At 41.8% G+C, this 19,581-nt stretch overlaps 1 protein-coding gene across 3 annotated transcripts in view; it reads left to right on the top strand.

Moving 5' to 3' along the window:
* LOC115151028 (metabotropic glutamate receptor 4-like) overlaps positions 1–19,581 on the top strand; it is a 283,964-nt gene that overhangs the window by 166,936 nt on the left and 97,447 nt on the right. The gene's annotated exons all lie outside the window — the stretch shown is intronic.

The raw sequence follows: 19,581 nt of genomic DNA, 5'->3' as shown, positions 1-19,581 counted from the left end.
TAAAAATAACATATGCCCGATCATTAGCTACTACTGCTAGTTGGTGTCTTCAGCCTAGCCTGCTAAACCAAACATAAATGAGTAAATCACAATAACCTAGCAATTCATCGCATTATAAGAATATGCTTATGTAAAAATGCAAAGACATTCCCCGTTTGAATGGAGACTTCATCTTGCACATCAAACTATCTCAGGGGAGAAGAAAAAAGATGGCATCGTCTCAACACTGACATTTTCTGAAACTGGCGACGTCATCTGTTTTATTATTGTGCTGTGCAAAGAAAAAATATGGAGTCGTCTCAAGACTGACATTTCTTGAACTGGTCATATCTTATTCATGTGCAGTCGAGTAACAACTATACCACGCAATGTTGAAGCACTGTGATTCAAGCAACACTTCATTTATTTACCATAGTCAATTTCAATCCCATTACTGTAAATCCCACTAGAATCAACACGCAGATATAACACACACAACATTCTTTACAGTGCATTCAGAAGGTATTTAGATTACTTTTTCCACATTTTGTTACGTTACAGCCTTATTCTAAAATGAATTAAATAAAAATTCCTCAATCTACACACAATAACCCATAATGACAATGCAAAAAAATATATATTTTCTTTTTTGCGAATTTAATTTAAAAAAACATACCTTATTTACGTAAGTATTCAGACCCTTTGCTATGAGACTCGAAATTGAGCTCAGGTTCATCCTGTTTCCATTGATCATCCTTGAGATGTTTCTATAACTTGACTGGAGTCCACCTGTGGTAAATTCAATTGATTGGAAATTATTTGGAAAGGCACACACCTGTCTATATAAGGTCCCACAGTTGACAGTGCATGTCAGAGCAAAATGGAAGAAGTTTGGAACCACCAAGACTTCCAGAAGCTGGCCGCCTGGCCAAACTGAGAAATCGTGGGAGAAGGGCCTTGGTCAGGTAGGTGACCAAGAACCCGATGGTCACTCTGACAGAGCTCCAGAGTTCCTCTGTGAAGATGGGAGAACCTTCCTTGAAGGACAACCATCTCTGCAGGCAAACGTCACTAGCTGTGCCAAGCTCGTTACTTCACCATGGCTATTTGGTGAACATCATTAGCTCATCACAAAGCTTGAATAGCTCTTTATTTTATCATGAGCCCAACAGCCCCTGGTCGAAGTGTATTGGAGACAGCAGTAAGCCAGTAGCAACAGGAAGTCCACATGGGAAGTTTTTCAGGTGGTTCCACATTAACAAAAACCCAGCCCTGAAAATAAACATAGTCGGGGAAACACACAGCATTGAAAAGGAAAAGTCTGAAGTTCCCACTTTGAATTTCCTACTTCAAGCCTAAATATATCATATTTTGTGATCATCATCCACCACCACTACCAACATGTATTGCATAATGGAGAGGCATTCAGAGATGGCAGACTACATTAAGCTGGACGGGGTTGTGTAACAGGTCTATACTGTTTCACTGTTTGCGGAATAAAAAGGCAAGGCCAAATGTTTTTCTCTTGTTGGAGGAAGCTCTGCTTAGTTTATCTCCTCCTCATTGGCTTTTCAGTGCTTTTCACTAACCAATTAGAGTTGAAGGACCTTGGCTTGGCCCGATCATATCGTAACTGGTTCAGGGATTATCCCTACTTTACTAGGGCTCCGCCACCTACTCCACTCCCGACCAACAGACATGTAGAAGGGGCAGTCCTGCTTGACACGTCCTTTTTTACAGGGTCTGGAGCTTGAGCCTAGATTACTGTGTTTGGGTTGGCTGTGTCGAGGAGTGAGGAGTCAAGACATGACTGGTATAGCAAAGAGCTCTGACTGATCCCTTCCCTATAACTTCTCTCTCTGTTTCCTTTACTTTCAGAGCCCTATACAGTATACACAAAGAGGCTTTGGTTTGGCACTACCTGACAAAATTTGTAAAGTGTTTTTGTTATTCCTTCTGCAGGTACGGTATCAATCAGTGTCTCTATATTGCCTCTTTTACTCATTGCATATATTTTTGAAGAGTATAAGTCTGACGCAGCACCAAAGTAACATAGCTAATTTCTCTATGCCATAGAGCACAGCCTCTAAAAAGTCATTTAGCCCAAACCAAACATGTCATGCAGTCATTTGTTATCCACTGTATGGTTGGCCTGGACTCCCCTGTCAAGTGCTCTTTTATTTTGGAAGTGTGAGCTGAACAATGTGCGCACTCTTCTATGAATTCTCTTCTGGGGCCTGATTTATATAAAACTTTAGATAAAGCTGGCACTGAACAGTGCCATTGTCACGTGTGCTCCCTCTCTGGCCTCTAGGTCACCAGGCTGCTCGTTATGGCACACCTGTCACCATCGTTACGCGCACCTGCGTGTCATCAGACTCACCTGGAGTCCATCACTCCCTGATTGCCTTGCATATATATGTCAATCCCTTTGATTCCTTCCCCGGGCGTTATTGTTTCTGTTCCTGTCTCATGTCTGTGTGTTGTTCGTCTTTCTTACTTTGTGTTATGTTGTGTTTATTTATTAATACACTCACTCCTGAACTTGCTTCCCGACTCTCAGCGCACATCGTTACAGCCATCTTCCAACTGTAAAATAACATTCCCCTCAGACATTATGGAAAATATTACATGGGCATCTTATGTATCTTATTTGTTTACTTTTTAAGGGACCCACATTATGAAAATATGGTAATTTCCATTTGCCAGTAGTCTCCGAGTATGCAGCTAATCTGACATATGAAATTGTTTTAACATTGTCATACTATGGATCATTTAATTTAGAATTTTAGGACCCCTTTAGATATAAAACAATTATTTAATAAAATATATATTTTGGCTTTTTGTATTTGCATCCGTATTTATTATGTATCCCTATTATCTGCTGCCAAGGCAGCAGCTACTCTTCCTGGCGTCCAGCAAAAATAATAAGGTTTTTTAAAAATTGAATTTTACTGCTTACATGAGATACATGATGTGGAATAAAGTTCCATGTAGTCATCGCTCTATGCAGTACTGTGCACCTCCCATAGTCTGTTCGGGACTTGGGGACTGTCAAAAAAGACCTGGTGGCATGTCTTGTGGGGTATGCATGGGTGTCTGAGCTGTGTGCCAGTAGTTCAAACAGACAACTCGGTATGTTAAACATGTCAATACCTCTCACAAATACAAGTAGTGATGTAGTCAATCTCTCCTCCACTTTGAGCCAGGCGAGATTTACATGCATATTATTAATGTTCGCTCTCTGTGTAATCTAAGGGCCAGCCGTGCTTCCCTCTTCTGAGCCAATTGCAATTTTCCTAAGTCCCTCTTTCTGGCACATGACAACACGACTGAACAGTAGTCCAGGTGCGACAAAACTAGGGCCGTAGGACCTGCCTTGTTGATAGTGTTGGTAAGAAGGCAGGGCATTGCTTTATTATGGACATACTTCTCCCCATCTTAGCTATTGTTGTATCAATATGTTTTGACCATGACAGTTTACGATCCAGGGTTACTCCAAGCTGTTTAGTCTCCTCAACTTGCTCCATTTCCACATTATTCATTACAATATTTAGTTGAGGTTTAGGGTTTAGTGAATGATTTGTCCCAAATGAAATGCTTTTAGTTTATGAAACAATTTAGGACAAACTTATTCCTTGCCATCCATTCCGAAACTAACTGCAGCTCTTTGTTGTGTTGCAGTCATTTCAGTCACTGTAGTAGCTGATGTGTATACATTTACATTTTACATTTAAGTCATTTAGCAGACGCTCTTATCCAGAGTGACTTACAAATTGGTGCATTCACCTTATGATATCCAGTGGAACAACCACTTTACAATAGTGCATCTAAATCTTTTAAGGGGGGGGGGGGGTTAGAAGGATTACTTTATCCTATCCCAGGTATTCCTTAAAGAGGTGGGGTTTCAGGTGTCTCCGGAAGGTGGTGATTGACTCCGCTGTCCTGGCGTCGTGAGGGAGCTTGTTCCACCATTGGGGTGCCAGAGCAGCGAACAGTTTGGACTGGGCTGAGCGGGAACCGTGCTTCCTCAGAGTTAGGGGGGCCAGCAGGCCAGAGGTGGATGAACGCAGTGCCCTTGTTTGGGTGTAGGGCCTGAAGGTATGGAGGTGCCGTTCCCCTCACAGCTCCGTAGGCAAGCACCATGGTCTTGTAGCGGATGCGAGCTTCAACTGGAAGCCAGTGGAGAGAGCGGAGGAGCGGGGTGACGTGAGAGAACTTGGGAAGGTTGAACACCAGACGGGCTGCGGCGTTCTGGATGAGTTGTAAGGGTTTAATGGCACAGGCAGGGAGCCCAGCCAACAGCGAGTTGCAGTAATCCAGACGGGAGATGACAAGTGCCTGGATTAGGACCTGCGTCGCTTCCTGTGTGAGGCAGGGTCATACTCTGCGAATGTTGTAGAGCATGAACCTACAGGATCGGGTCACCGCCTTGATGTTAGTGGAGAACGACAGGGTGTTGTCCAGGATCACGCCAAGGTTCTTAGCACTCTGGGAGGAGGACACAAGGGAGTTGTCAACCGTGATGGTGAGATCATGGAACGGGCAGTCCTTCCCCGGGAGGAAGAGCAGCTCCGTCTTGCCGAGGTTCAGCTTGAGATAGTATAGTGTTGAGTCATCCACTTACATAGACGCTGGCTTTACTCAAGCCCATTGGAATGTCATTACTGAAGATTGAAAAAAGTAAGGGGCCTAGACAGAGTTTCAAAGAAAAACCCATATCTCTGGCCAATAAAAATAAAAGATTAAGATGGACAAAAGCACACTGACACTGGACAGAGGAACTCTGCCTAGAAGGCCAGCATCCTGGAGTTGCCTCTTCACTGTTGACGTTGAGACTGGTGTTTTTGCGGGTACTATTTAATGAAGGCGTCTGTTTCTCAAACTAGACACTGTAATGTACTTGTCCTCTTGCTCAGTTGTGCACCGGGGCCTTCCACTCCTCTTTCATTTCTGGTTAGAGCCATTTTGCACTGTTTTGTGAAGGGAGTAGTACACAGCGTTGTAAGAGATTTATTTTCTTGGCAATTTCTCACATGGAATAGCCTTTATTTCTCAGAACAAGAATAGACTGATGAGTTTCAGAAGAAAGACCTTTGTTACTGGCCATTTTGAGCCTGTAATCGAACCCACAAATGCTGATGCTCCAGATACTCAACTAGTCTAAAGAAGGCCAGTTTTATTGCTTCTTTAATAAGCACAATAGTTTTCAGCTGTGCTAACAATTGCAAAAGGGTTTTCTAATGTTCAATTAGCCTTTTAAAATGATAAACTTGGATTAGGTAACACAACGTGCCATTGGAACACAGGAGTGAGGGTTGCTGATAATGGGCCTCTGTATGTCTATGTAAGTATTCCATTAAAAAAACATCTGCCGTTTCCAGCTACGATAGTCATTTACAACATTAACAATGTCTACACTGTATTTCTGTCACGTCCTGACCAGCAGAGGGCGTATTGCTTAGTCTAGGTCAGGATGTGGCAGGTGGTTTGTGCTTGTTTAATGTTGGTGATTAGGACTTCCAATTGAAGGCAGGTGTGTATAGTTGCCTTTGATTGGAAGTCCTATATAGGTGTGTGTGTGTTTGTCCTTGGGGTTGTGGGGAATTGTTTTTGCACTTGCTTTGTGAGCCTGCAAAACTGTTTGCTGTCGTGAGTACTGTTTTTGGTTTTCCAGTGGATACTTTACTTGTTTTGTTAATTAAAAAACATGAGTGTCCACACTTCCGCTGCGCCTTGGTTCTTCTCTCTCATGTATGACATTTTCAACGACGAGTACGACATATTTTGTGACAATTTCTGATCAATGTTATGTTATTTTAATGGACAAAAAATTTGCTTTTATTTCAATAACAAGGAAGAGTGTAACTCTTTATCCACAATATAGCAGGTGGTGTAAAGCCATAATATATACGCTTTTCCAGCAGCAGTCTATGATCGATAATGTCAAAAGCCACACTGAAGTCTAACAAAAAAGCCCCCACAATCTTCTTGTCATCAATTTATCTCAGCCAATCATCCGTCATTTGTTTAGGTGCTATGCTTGTTGAATGCCCTTCCCTATAAGCATGCATTAAAGTCTGTCAATTTGTTTACTGTAAAATAGTATTGTATCAGGTTAAAACCAATTTTTTTAAAAAGTTTACTAAGGGTTGGTAACAGGCTGATTGGTCAGCTATTTGAGCCTGTAAAGGGTGCTTTACGATTCTTAGGTACGGGAAGGACTTTTGCTTCCCTCCAGGCCTGAAGGCACATACTTCCTTGTCGGCTTAAATTGTAGGTATGGCAAATAGGAGTGGCAATGTCGTCCACTATTATCCTCAGCAATTTTCCATCCATGTTGTCAGATCCCGTTGGCTTGTCATTGTTGATAGACAGGCATTTACAGTGAGGGGAAAAAAGTATTTGATCCCCTGCTGATTTTGTACGTTTGCTCACTGACAAAGAAATGATCAGTCTATAATTTTAATGGTAGGTTTATTTGAACAGTGAGAGACAGAATAACAAAAAAAAATCCAGAACAACACATGTCAAAAATGTTATAAAATGATTTGCATTTTAATGAGGGAAATAAGTATTTGACCCATCTGCAAAACATGACTTAGTACTTGGTGGCAAAACCCTTGTTGGCAATCACAGAGGTCAGACGTTTCTTGTAGTTGGCCACCAGGTTTATACATATCTCAGGAGAGATTTTGTCCCACTCCTCTTTGCAGATCTTCTCCAAGTCATTAAGGTATCGAGGCTGACGTTTGGCAACTCAAACCTTCATCTCCCTCCACAGATTTTCTATGGGATTAAGGTCTGGAGACTGGCTAGGCCACTCCAGGACCTTAATGTGCTTCGTCTTGAGCCACTTCTTTGTTTCCTTGGCAGTGTGTTTTGCGTCATTGTCATGCTGGAATACCCATCCACGACCCATTTTTAATGCCCTGGCTGAGGGAAGGAGGTTCTCACCCAAGATTTGATGGTACATGGCCCCATCCATCGTCCCTTTGATGTGGTGAAGTTGTCCTGTCCCCTTAGCAGAAAAACACCCCGAAAGCATAATGTTTCCACCTCCATGTTTGACAGTGGGGATGTTGTTCTTGGGGTCATAGGCAGCATTCCTCCTCCTCCAAACACAGCGAGCTGAGTTGATGCTAAAGAGCACTTTCACCCAGTTGTCCTCTGAATCATTCAGATGTTCATTGGCAAACTTCAGACGGGCATGTATATGTGCTTTCTTGAGCAGGGGGACATTAAGGGCGCTGCAGGATTTCAGTCCTTCACGGCGTAGTGTGTTACCAATTGTTTTCTTGGTGACTATGGTCCCAGCTGCCTTGAGATCATTGACAAGATCCTCCCGTGTAGTTCTGGGCTGATTCCTGATCATCATTCTCATGATCATTGCAACTCCACGAGGTGAGATCTTGCATGGAGCCCCAGGCCGAGGGAGATTGACAGTTCTTTTGTGTTTCTTCCATTTGCGAATAATCGCACCAACTGTTGTCACCTTCTCACCAAGCTGCTTGGCGATGGTCTTGTAGCCCATTCCAGCCTTCTGTGGGTCTACAATCTTGTCCCTGACATCCTTGGAGAGCTCTTTGGTCTTGGCCATGGTGGAAAGTTTGGAATCTGATTGATTGCTTCTGTGGACAGGTGTCTTTTATACAGGTAACAAGCTGAGATTAGGAGTGTGCTCCTAATCTCAGCTCGTTACCTGTATAAAAAGACACCTGGCAGCCAGAAATCTTTCTGATTGAGAGGGGGTCAAATACTTATTTCCCTCATTAAAATGCAAATCACATTTTCTGTCCTAGTAAAGTTATTTTTGCAGACTAAATTCTCCCTGTCTCGGTGTCAATCTCTGCACGCTCAACCCAACACCACACGGTTTACCACAGTTGTTTGTAACTAACCTGGTAAGTTGGTAAGTAGTAGTTACAGTATAAAGCTTTTGCTTAAGTGGGCAGCCTGATTAAAGCCAGTCAATAATTAAATCACCCAGAAAATATAGTTCTCTGTTGGTATCACATACAGTTGAAGTCAGAGGTTTACATACACCTTAGCCAAATGCATTTAAACTCAGTTTTCACAATTCTTGACATTTAATCCTAGTAAAAATTCCTTGTCTTAGGTCAGTTAGGATCACCACTTTATTTTAAGAATGTGAAATGTCAGAATAATAGTAGTGAGAATGATTTATATCAGCTTTTATTTATTTCATCACATTCTCAGTGGGTCAGACGTTTACATACACTGAAATAGTATTTGGTAGCATTGCCTTTAAATTGTTTAACTTGGGTCAAATGTTTCAGGTAGCCTTCCACAAGCTTCCCACAATAAGTTGGGTGAATTTTGGCCCATTCCTCCTGACAGAGCTGGTGTAACTGAATCAGGTTTGTAAGCCTCCTTGCTCGCACACGCTTTATCAGTTCTGTCCAAAAAATGTCTATGGGATTGAAGTCAGGGCTTTGTGATGGCCACTCCAATACCTTGACTTTGTTGTCCTTAAGCCATTTTGCCATAATTTTGGAAGTATGCTTGGGGTCATTGTCCATTTGGAAGACCCATTTGAGACCAAGTTTTAACTTCCTGACCGATGTCTTGAGATGTTGCTTCAATATATCCACATAATTTCCTCCCTCATGATGCCATCTATTTTGTGAAGTACACCAGTCCCTCCTGCAGCAATGTACCCCCACAACATGATGCTGCCACCTCAGTGCTTCACGGTTGGGATGGTGTTCTTCGGCTTGCAAGCTTCCCCCTTTTTCCTCCAAACAAAATGATGGTCATTATGGCCAAACAGTTCTATTTTTGTTTCATCAGACCAGAGGACATTTCTCCAAAAAGTACGATCTTTGTCCCCATGTGCAGTTTCAAACCGCTGTCTGGCTTTTTTATGGTGGTTGTGGAGCAGTGGCTTCTTCCTTGCTGAGCAGCCGTTCAGGTTATGTTGATATAGGACTCTTTTTACTGTGGATATAGATACTTTTGTACCCGTTTCCTCCAGCATCTTCACAAGGTCCTTCGCTTTTGTTCTGGGATTGATTGCACTTTTTGCACCAAAGTACATTCATCTCTAGGAGACAGAACGCCTCTTCTTCCTGAGCGGTATGACGGCTGCGTGGGCCCATGGTATTTATACTTGCGTACTAATGTTTGTATAGATGAACGTGGTACCTTCAGGCATTTGGAAATTGCTCCCAAGGATGAACCAGACTTGTGGAGGTCTACAATTTTTTTCTGAGGTCTTGGCTGATTTTTCCATGATGTCAAGGAAAGAGTTTGAAGGTAGGCCTTGAAATACATCTACAGGTACACCTCCAATTGACTCAAATAGCTTATCAGAAGCTTCTAAAGCCATGACATCATTTTCTGTAACTTAGTGTATGTAAACTTCTGACCCACTGTAATTGTGATACAGTGAATTATAAGTGAAATAATCTCTCTGTAAACAATTGTTGGAAAGATTACTTGTGTCATGCACAAAGTAGATGTCCTAACCGACTTGCCAAAACTATAGTTTGTTAACAAGAAATTTGTGGAGTGGTTGAAAAACGAGTTTTAATGACTCCAACCTAAGTGTATGTAAACTTCCGACTTCAACTGTACATTATCAAGGATTTCACACGTTATCCAGATACTGACGTTTAGTACTTGGTCTTCTATAGCAGCTTCCCACCAGAATGGGCTTTAGGTGAGGCAGATTACTTCAACAGTATTTAATATGAGATCCTCTAAGCTTTACAAGAATTTGGTTCTGAATATAAACGGCCACACCTCCATCTTTGGCATTTGTCTTTTCTGTAAATCTTTTAATAATTTATTGCTGCCTCTGTATCATCAAAGGTATTATCTAAGTGATTTTCAGAGATAGTCAGAATATAAATGCCATCTGTTATTAGCAAATTATTATTTTCATGAACCTTGTTTCTTAAGCTACATACTGTATGTTAACGTGGGTTATTTTTAGCACTTTTTAGGATGCTTGATTGTTTTCATTTATTTACTAGGAAGCTTAGCAGAGGTATACATGCTCAGGTCATTTATGTTAATGCAGGGTGAGCTGCACACATTGGACATCCTGCTAGTGCACACCACCTCAGTGCTAACATTATCGCTCTGGTTCAGAGGCACATTATTACTGCATACAATAGCTGTAGGATCAGTAGAGGCATTCCAGGGACATGCATTGGATTACTTACGTTGTGTCTTAAAAACCCCTGGGATAATGTACATTTGCTGAAGCAGTATTACATTTACATTTACGTCATTTAGCAGACGCTCTTATCCAGAGCGACTTACAGTAGTGAATGCATACACTTCATACAATTTCATACATTTTTTTTTCTGTGCTGGCCCCCCGTGGGAATCGAACCCACAACCCTGGTGTTGCAAACACCATGCTCTACCAACTGAGCTACAGGGAAGGCTGTACAACTTTACTACTAAAGCCCATAGAAACACATTGAATAACATACATAAACAGCAAAATGCACAGTCAAAAAATAAATCATAAGAAGAGTCAGTCCTAAATCTAGGAGATATAAAAAAAATCTGAAATATTTAGATATGTTTTTTTACACATATTTAACCCCTTTTTTGGAGTAGGCACAAAACTACCTTCAAACTTCCATTTGTTTTTTAAACCGGTACCAGTTAGACAAACGGAGAAGTCCATCGTATTCATGAGAATCTCCCCTTTCAGTGGGAACTGGTGCGTCAATCGACTCTAGGGGGATTAATACTGTATTAGTACAAACACAATTTAATCAAATAAACCTAGGTTTCAGCAAAGTCCTCTCTTTTTAAATGACTGCTGGCAGACAGACTTATCTTCGTAATGAGGAATATACACAAACAGCCTAAACCAGAGAGACATCAGGATTGTAACATACTTTGTTTCACGGAAACATGGCTCTCTCGAGATATGTTGTCGGAGTCGGTACAGCCACCGGGATTCTTTATGCGTCGCGCCGACAGAAATAAACATCTCTCTGGGAAGAACACTCACAGACTTTATGATTAATGACTCATGGTGTAATCGTAACAACATACAGGAACTCAAGTCCTTTTGTTCACCTGACCTGGAATTCCTCACAATCAAATGTCAACCATATTATCTCCCAAGATAATTCTCGCCGGTTATTGTCACAGCCGTGAATATCCCCCCTCAAGCCGATTCCACGACGGCCCTCAAGGAACTTCACTGGACTCTATGCAAACAGGAATCCATATAACCTGAGGCTGCATTTGTTGCAGCTGGGGATTTTAATAAAGCAAATTTGAGAACAAAGCTACCTAAATTCAATCAGCATATTGATTGTAGCACTCGTACACACAATACACTGGATCACTGCTACTCTAACTTCCGCGATGCATATAAGGCCCTCCCCCGCCCGCCTTTCGGCAAATCTGACCACAACTCCGTTTTGCTCCTCCCTTTCTATAGGCAGAAACTCAAACAGGATGTACCCGTAACAAGAACTGTTCAACACTGGTCTGACCAATCGGAATCCACGCTTCAAGATTGTTTTGATCACGCGGACTGGGAAATGTTTCGGGCAGCCTCAGAGAATATTGATTTATACACTGATTCGGTGAGTGAGTTTATAAGGAAGTGCATTGGAGATGTTCTACCCACTGTGACTACTAAAACCAACCCTAACCAGAAACCATGGATAGATGGCGGTATTTGCGCAAAACTGAAAGCGCGAACCACCGCATTTAACCATGGAAAGACGACTGGGAATATGGCCAAATACAAACAGCGTAGTTATTCTCTCCGCAAGGAAATCAAACAAGCGAAATGTCGGTATAGGGACAAAGTGGAGTAGCAATTCAACAGCTCAGACACGAGACGTACGTAGCAAGGTCTACAGGCAATCATGGACTGCAAAAGAAAAAACAGCCACGTCACGGACACCAACGTCTTGCTTCCGGACAAACTAAACACCTTCTTTGCCCGCTTTTAGAATTTGCCCGCAAGAAGGCAAAGGTAACTGAACTAAATGACTATTGCCCCGTTGCACTCACTTCTGTCATCATGAAGTGCTTTGAGAGACAAGTCAAGGATCATATCACCTCCACCTTACCTGCCACCCTCGACCCACTTCAATTTGCATACTTCCACAATAGATCCACAGACGATGCAATCGCCATCACACTGCACACTGCCCTATCCCATCTGGACAAGAGGAATACCTATGTAAGAATGCTGTTCATTGACTATAGCTCAGCATTCAACACCATAGTACCCTCCAAGCTCATCATTAAGCTTGAGGCCCTGGGTCTCAACCCTGACCTGTGCAATTGGGTCCTGAACTACCTGACGGGCTGAAGGTAGGAAACAACATCTCCACTTTGCTGATCCTGAACACTGGGACCCCACAAGGGTGCATGCTCAGCCCCCTCCTGTACTATAAGGAGGAGATGAGGGCACTCGGAGTGTGGTGTCAGGAAAACAGCCTCTTACTCAAAGTCAACAAAACAAAGGAGATGATCGTGGACTTCAGGAAATAGCAGAGATAGCACACCCCTATCCACATCGACGGGACAGCAGTGGGGAAGGTGGAACGTTTTAAGTTCCTCGGCGAACACATCACGGACAAACTGAAATGGTCCACCCACACAGACAGTGTGGTGAAGGCGCAACAGTGCCTCTTCAACCTCAGGAGTCAAGAAATTTGTCTTGTCTCTTAAAACCCTCAAACTTTTACAGATGCACAATGGAGAGAACCCTGTCGGGCTGTATCGCCGCCTGGTACGGCAACTGCACCGCCCACAACCACAGGGCTCTTCAGAGGGTGGTGCGGTCTGCACAATGCATCACCGGGGGCAAACTACCTGCCCTCCAGGACACCTACAGCACCTGTTGTCACAGGAAGGCCAAAAGATCATCAAGGACAACAACCACCCGAGCCTCGGCCTGTTCATCCCACTACCATCCAGAAGGCAAGGTCAGTACAGGTGCATCAAAGCTGGGACCGGGAGACAAGCTATTTTTCAGTCTCAAGGCCATCAGACTGTTAAACAGCCATCACTAACACAGAGAGGCTGCTGCCTACATACAGACTTGAAATCATTGACCCCTTTAATAAATGAATCACTAGTCACTAGTCACTTTAATAATGTTTACATATCTTGCATTAGTCATCCCATATGTATATACTGTATTTTTATACCATCTATTGCATCTTGCCTATGCCACTCGGTCATAGCTCATCCATATATTTATATATTCTTATTCCATCCCTTTACTTAGATTTGTGTGTAATTGTTAGATTACTTGTTAGATATTTCTGCACTGTCGGAACTAGAATCACAATGTAACGATGTACGCTGAGAGTCGTGAAGCAAGTTCATGGAGTTAAATTTTGATTTGATTTGATTTAAATGACCAAAACAAACACGAACAGTGCACCGACATGGAGCAGGAACAATGATGACTGGGGAAGAAACTAAAGGGAGTGACATATAGGGCAGGTAATCAAGGAGGTGATGGAGTCCAGGTGAGTGTCATTATACGCAGATGTGCATAATGCTGGTGACAGGTGTGCGCAATAACGAGCAGCCTGGTGACTTAGAGGCCGGAGAGGGAGCACATGTGACACACAAGCATTTTGCTACACTCGCAATAAAATCTGCTAACCATGTGTATGTGACAAATACAATTTGATGTGATTTAAACAAAAACAAATTACTGGAGAAATGTAAATGTCTTTTGTTTAACCTCTCTAGGGGGTGTGGCCACCTGGCCAACATCCAGTGAAATTCCAGAGCGCCAAATTCAAAAACAGAAATACTCATAATAAAGATTCATGAAACATACAAGTGTTTTACATCGATTTAAAGATGAACTTCTTGTTAATCCAACCACGGTGTCAGATTTCAAAAAGACTTTACGGCGAAAGCAAACCATGCGATTATCTGAGAACAGCGCCCAGCAGACAAATCATTACAAACAGTAACCAGCCAAGTAGACGAGTAACAAAAGTCAGAAATAGCGATAAAATGTATCACTTAGCTTTGATGATATTCATATGGTTACACTCACAAGACTCCCAGTTACCCAATAAATGTTTGTTTTGTTCGATAAAGTCCCTCTTTATATCCAAAAACCTCCGTTTTGTTAGCGCGTTTTGTTCAGTAATCCACTGTCTCAAACAACATCCTGTGAAATTGCACAGGGTGAAACTCAACAAAACAGAAATTCTCATAATAAACATACATAAAAGAAAAATGTTATACACCAGCTTAAAGATAAACTTCTTGTTAATCCAACCGCTGTGTCAGATTTCAAAAAGGCTTTATGGCGAAAGCAAACCATGCGATTATCTGAGAACAGCGCCCAGCAGACAAATCATTACAAACAGTTAGCAGCCAAGAAGAGGAGTAACAAAAGTCAGAAATAGCGATAAAATGTATCACTTACTTTTGATGATCTTCATATGGTTGCACTCAGACTCCATGTTACACAATAAATGTTCATTTTGTTCGATAAAGTCCCTCTTTATATTAAAAAACCTCTGTTTTGTTGGTGTGTTTTGTTCAGTAATCCATTGGAACAAAGCGCGGTCACAACAGACAGACAAAAATCAAAAAAGTACGATAAAAGTTCATAGAAACATGTCAAACGATGTTTATAGTCAATCCTCAAGTTGTTTTTGTCATAAATAATCGATCATATTTCAACCGGACAATAGCTTCATCAATAGAAAAGGAGAAACAAGAAAGGCGCGCTCTCGGTCACATGCTGGACTCATGTCTGGAAATTTCCACTGTCCTCTCATTGAAAGTGGTGTTTCTCCCTCATTTTTCAGAGTAAAAGCCTGAAACAATGCCTAAAGACTGGCCACATGTAGTGGAAGCCATAGGGATTGTGAACTGGGTCATAAGTCTTTGTATGGTGGATAGGCTTTCAATGGAAAAACAGGCATTTCAAAATAATAGCACTTCCTGGATGGATTTTCCTCGAGTTTTCGCCTGGCATATCAGTTCTGTTATACTCACAGACATTGTTTTAATAGTTTTGGAAACTTTAAAGTTTATCCAAATCTGCCAATTATTTGCATATCCTAGCTTCTGGACCTGAGTAGCAGGCAGTTTACTTTGGGCATGCTTTTCATCCAAAATTCCGAATGCTGCCCCAGCTCACAACTGACAAGCTAACGCAAAAGGGTATATCAACTATGGCTCCAGTACACAGTAAAGTCATAATTGATTTTTGCATATGTGGCATTAGCATCGTCAGCCAACATTAGCATTAGAAAGATAAACAATGGAATTGTACTTTCTCATTGCAGTACACTTACTACAAGTATAGCTTGTGAAATACGCACAGAGGCTCCAAGACTTGTATCCAGCACTTAGTTCCAAGACATTCAAATGAAATAAGCATTAAGAGGACCCAGCCAGAGTAATGTTTTCTTCAAACCACATACCAGTAAATGCATCCCCCCAAAAATTCCAAACTAAGATCAACACGTCCATAATGAAAATATTGCTCTATTACATTCCAGCATGAAACTATTTATGTATGGCTTCAGTCGTCAGGTGCCCCAATTGTTCCATTCCAGCTCTTTTCACAGCGTTTTTATGCAGTCTTTTTATGCATATCTCTTCTGTTTGATTAGAACTTGTACCACTCTGCATAATGAATGGGTAGAATGTTGTGGGCCTATTTGTTGTATGCCTATTTAGTCCATATCTGTGCATTGGTGATTTCAGTTTTCTGTGGGGCCTGACCACTTAAGGGTTTGGATTTTGCTCTTCTGAAGCCACTCTGCTTCCCAGGCAATGGGTCTCCCTAATATTGGGAAATTCTGCTTGTGGCATATCAGTTATAAGGGTTAAAGAGTATGGAATAAATTATTGATTCATACAGTAGCTGGGGGTACAGCATTTTCTTCTGTTGAGAGGTTTTCCGTTGCAACTGCATTTTCCTTCCTGGTCAACTGAAAGCATTCTCATTAGAAGTCCATAAACAGTAATAATTGTGAATTGTTAAACAAACATGAGGAACAGCTGGTTTGTGTAACATGCATGCTGGGAGTTGAGAAGCAAGTACAGGGAGTGAATAACTGAATAAAGAAACAGAACATGATCCAAAACAAGAAACAGGAAAAGTACAGACATGAAACCGAAACAGAGTCAATAACGCCTAGGGAAAGAACCAAAGGGAGTGAGAGATATAGGGAAGGTAATCAGGAAGGTGACTGAGGCACTGGTGCGCGTAGCGATGGTGACAGGTATGCATAATAATAAGCAGACTGGCGAACTCGAGCGCCGGAGAGGGAGTATACATGACCTAATTGACCCCAGATCATTTGAATAATGAGTAATGCCTTTACCTGCATCAAACAAGCTGTCTGCTATCAACCTTATTCCAAACCTGAATCATAATAAATTACACTTCATAGATATTTTTCTAGATACTGTATGTCTAGAGAGAAAACAGTAAATAGAGAACAAACAGCTGAATTAATAAAAACGACTTCCTTTGAAATGTTAATACAATATTATACCATAGGAGAACTAAAAGCACACGCAGCCCAAAGGTAGAAGAAGAACATGTATTTTGTATTATTTTGGTTCTGACCAAGACAGTGAATGTGATCTGCCTAGCACAGTTTCATTGGCCCAGCACTTCCTGACTACTTGCAGACACCTTGTCATTCTGGATGACCCCGTATCCACAGTGACATACGAAGGCAGAGGAGCAACTTACCAGAGTTCTAGGATTCCGCTGTCAGGCAGTCTCCTCCATATGGCACCCCAGTCCGTTTCCTCTGCCTTTTAAATAACACCAGTAGAAAGAAATGACGGTCCTTTTTTCTGGAAGGACAGGTCAAACCTGTTCAAAATGCTTTCCCAAGGAAGGGCATTTATAGGCTGTCCATATTTAACTGGTATGGGTTGTCCTATTCACACACATAATTATCAGGTATCAAGTAAGACCCAAGTGCAGACTGTGTGAAGTACAGTTCAAGTCGGAAGTCATTAAAACTTGTTTTTCAACCACTCCACAAATGTCTTGTTAACAAACTTCAGTTTTGGCAAGTCGGTAAGGACATCTAATTTGTGCATGACACAAGTAATTTTTCCAACAATGTTTACAGACAGATTATTTCACTTATAATTCACTGTATCACAATTCCACTGGGTCAGACGTTGACTGTGCCTTTAAACAGCTTGGAAAATTTCAGAAAATTATGTCATGTCTTTAGAAGCTTCTAATAGGCTAATTGACATCATTTGAGTCAATTGGAGGTGTACCTGTGGATGTATTTCAAGGCCTACTTTCAAACTCTTTCCTTGATATCCTGGGAAAATCAAAAGAAATCAGCCAAGACCTCAGAAAAGAATTGTAGACCTCCACAAGTCTGGTTCATCCTTGGGAGCAATTTCCAAACGCCTGAAGGTACCATGTTCATCTGTACAAACAATAGTACGGAAGTATAAACACCGTGGGACCACACATTCGTCATACCGCTCAGGAAGGAGACGCGTTCTGTCTCCTAGAGATGAACGTACTTTGGTGCGAAAAGTGCAAATCAATCCCAGAACAACAGCAAAGGACCCTGTGAAGATGCTGGAGGAAACAGGTACAAAAGTATCTATAACCACAGTAAAAAGAGTCTTATATCGACCTGAAAGGCCGTTCAGCAAGGAAGAAGCCACTGCTCCACAACCACCATAAAAAAGCCAGACTACGGTTTGCAACTGCACATGGGGACAAATATCATACTTTTTGGAGAAATGACCATCGTTATGTTTGGAGGAAAAAGGGGGAAGCTTGCAAGCCGAAGAACACCATCCCAACCGTGAAGTACAGGTGTGGCAGCATCATGTTGTGTGGGTGCTTTGGGTGCTTTGCTGCAGGAGGGACTGGTGCACTTTACAAAATAGATGGCATCATGAGGGAGGAAAATTATGTGGATATATTGAAGCAACATCTCAAGACATCAGTCAGGAAGTTAAAGCTTTGTCTAAATGGGTCTTCCAAATGGACAATGACCCCAAGCATACTTCCAAAGTTGTGGCAAAATGGCTTAAGGACAACGAAGTCAAGGTATTCGAGTGGCCATCACAAAGCCCTGACCTCAATCCTATAGAAAATGTGTGGGCAGAACTGAAAAAGTGTGTGCGAGCAAGGAGGCCTACAGACCTGACTCAGTTACACCAGCTCTGTCAGGAGGAATGGGTCAAAATTCACCCAACTTATTGTGGGAGCTTGTGGAAGGCTACCTGAAACGTTTGACCCAAGTTAAACAATTTAAAGGCAATGCTAACAAGTACTAATTGAGTGTATGTAAACCTCTAAAAGCTGGAATAAATCATTCTCTCTACTATTATTCTGACATTTCACATTCTTAAAATAAAGTGGTGATCCTAACTGACCTAAGACATGGAATTTTTACTTGTATTAAATGTCAGGAATTGTGAAAAACTGAGTTTAAATGTATTTGGCTAAGGTGTATGTAAACATCCGACTTCAACTAAATGTTTATTGTAATGGGCAGGCAAATGACAAGTCAAGGCAGGCAGTGGTCGATAATCCAGAGTAGGAGCAAAGGTTTAGGACGGCAGGCATGTTCAGGGACAGGCAGTGGTCAGGCGGGCGGGTACAGGGTCAGGACAGGCAAGAGTCAAAAACCAGGAGGACGAGAAAAAGAGAGGCTGGGAAAAGATAGCTGACAGAACAAACGCTGGTAAGCTTGACAAACAAGACAAACTGGCACAGACAGACGGAAAACACAAGTATAAATACCCAGATGATAAGTGAGGAAGATGGGCGACACTTGAACGGGATGGAGACAAGCACAAGGACAGGTGAAACAGATCAGGGCGTGACACACAGTACCGTTTTTAAATGACTCAAACCCCTAAATGCTTGGCTCTCAATTTACAGAACAAACAAGCATACCTGGCAGTTCCTGAGACATGTTTACGCACGAAGAAAACACCTAGACTTGAACTCAACAAGCAAACATTGTGTTGTGGTGCATCAATGACCTAGGTTTCCATATAGTCCGTGACCCTATCAGCTTGCTTGAAAGAAGGTAGTCAAAGGGAGCTGTGCTTGATACATAGTCAGTTATATGTGAGTTGTGCTTTGCTCTTAACATGCAGCTAGTTTTCTACTACCTTAGTTTTATATCAAGCCTGATGTGAGACTGAAGAAAATGGCAGATTTACAAATCGGCTTGTCTGTAAGTTATTCAAAATATGGCAGACATTGTCTATATACTGTACACTGTTAAAAAAAGGTGCTATCTGTAACCTAAAAGGGTTCTTTCGCCATCCCCATAGGATAACCCTTTGAAGAACCATTTTTGGTTCCAGGTAAATCCATTTTGGGTTCCAGGTAGAACCCTTTCCACAGACGGTTCTACATGGAACCCAAAAGCTTCTACCTGAAAGCAAAAATGTTTCTACCTGGAACCAAAAAGGGTTGTCATATGGGCACAGCCGAAGAATCCTTTTGGAACCCTATTTTCTGGAAGTGTACTAATACGGCAACAAATATAATCAAACAACAAAACATTTGAAGAATTCCCAGCTCTCCCTTTCTAAAGGCTTGTTGTGCACATAAATTGCATAATACTGCAC

Source organism: Salmo trutta, chromosome 16 (assembly GCF_901001165.1).
Source record: "Salmo trutta chromosome 16, fSalTru1.1, whole genome shotgun sequence".
Lineage (NCBI taxonomy): Eukaryota > Metazoa > Chordata > Actinopteri > Salmoniformes > Salmonidae > Salmo > Salmo trutta.
This window is presented reverse-complemented; position numbering and strand designations above follow the sequence as displayed.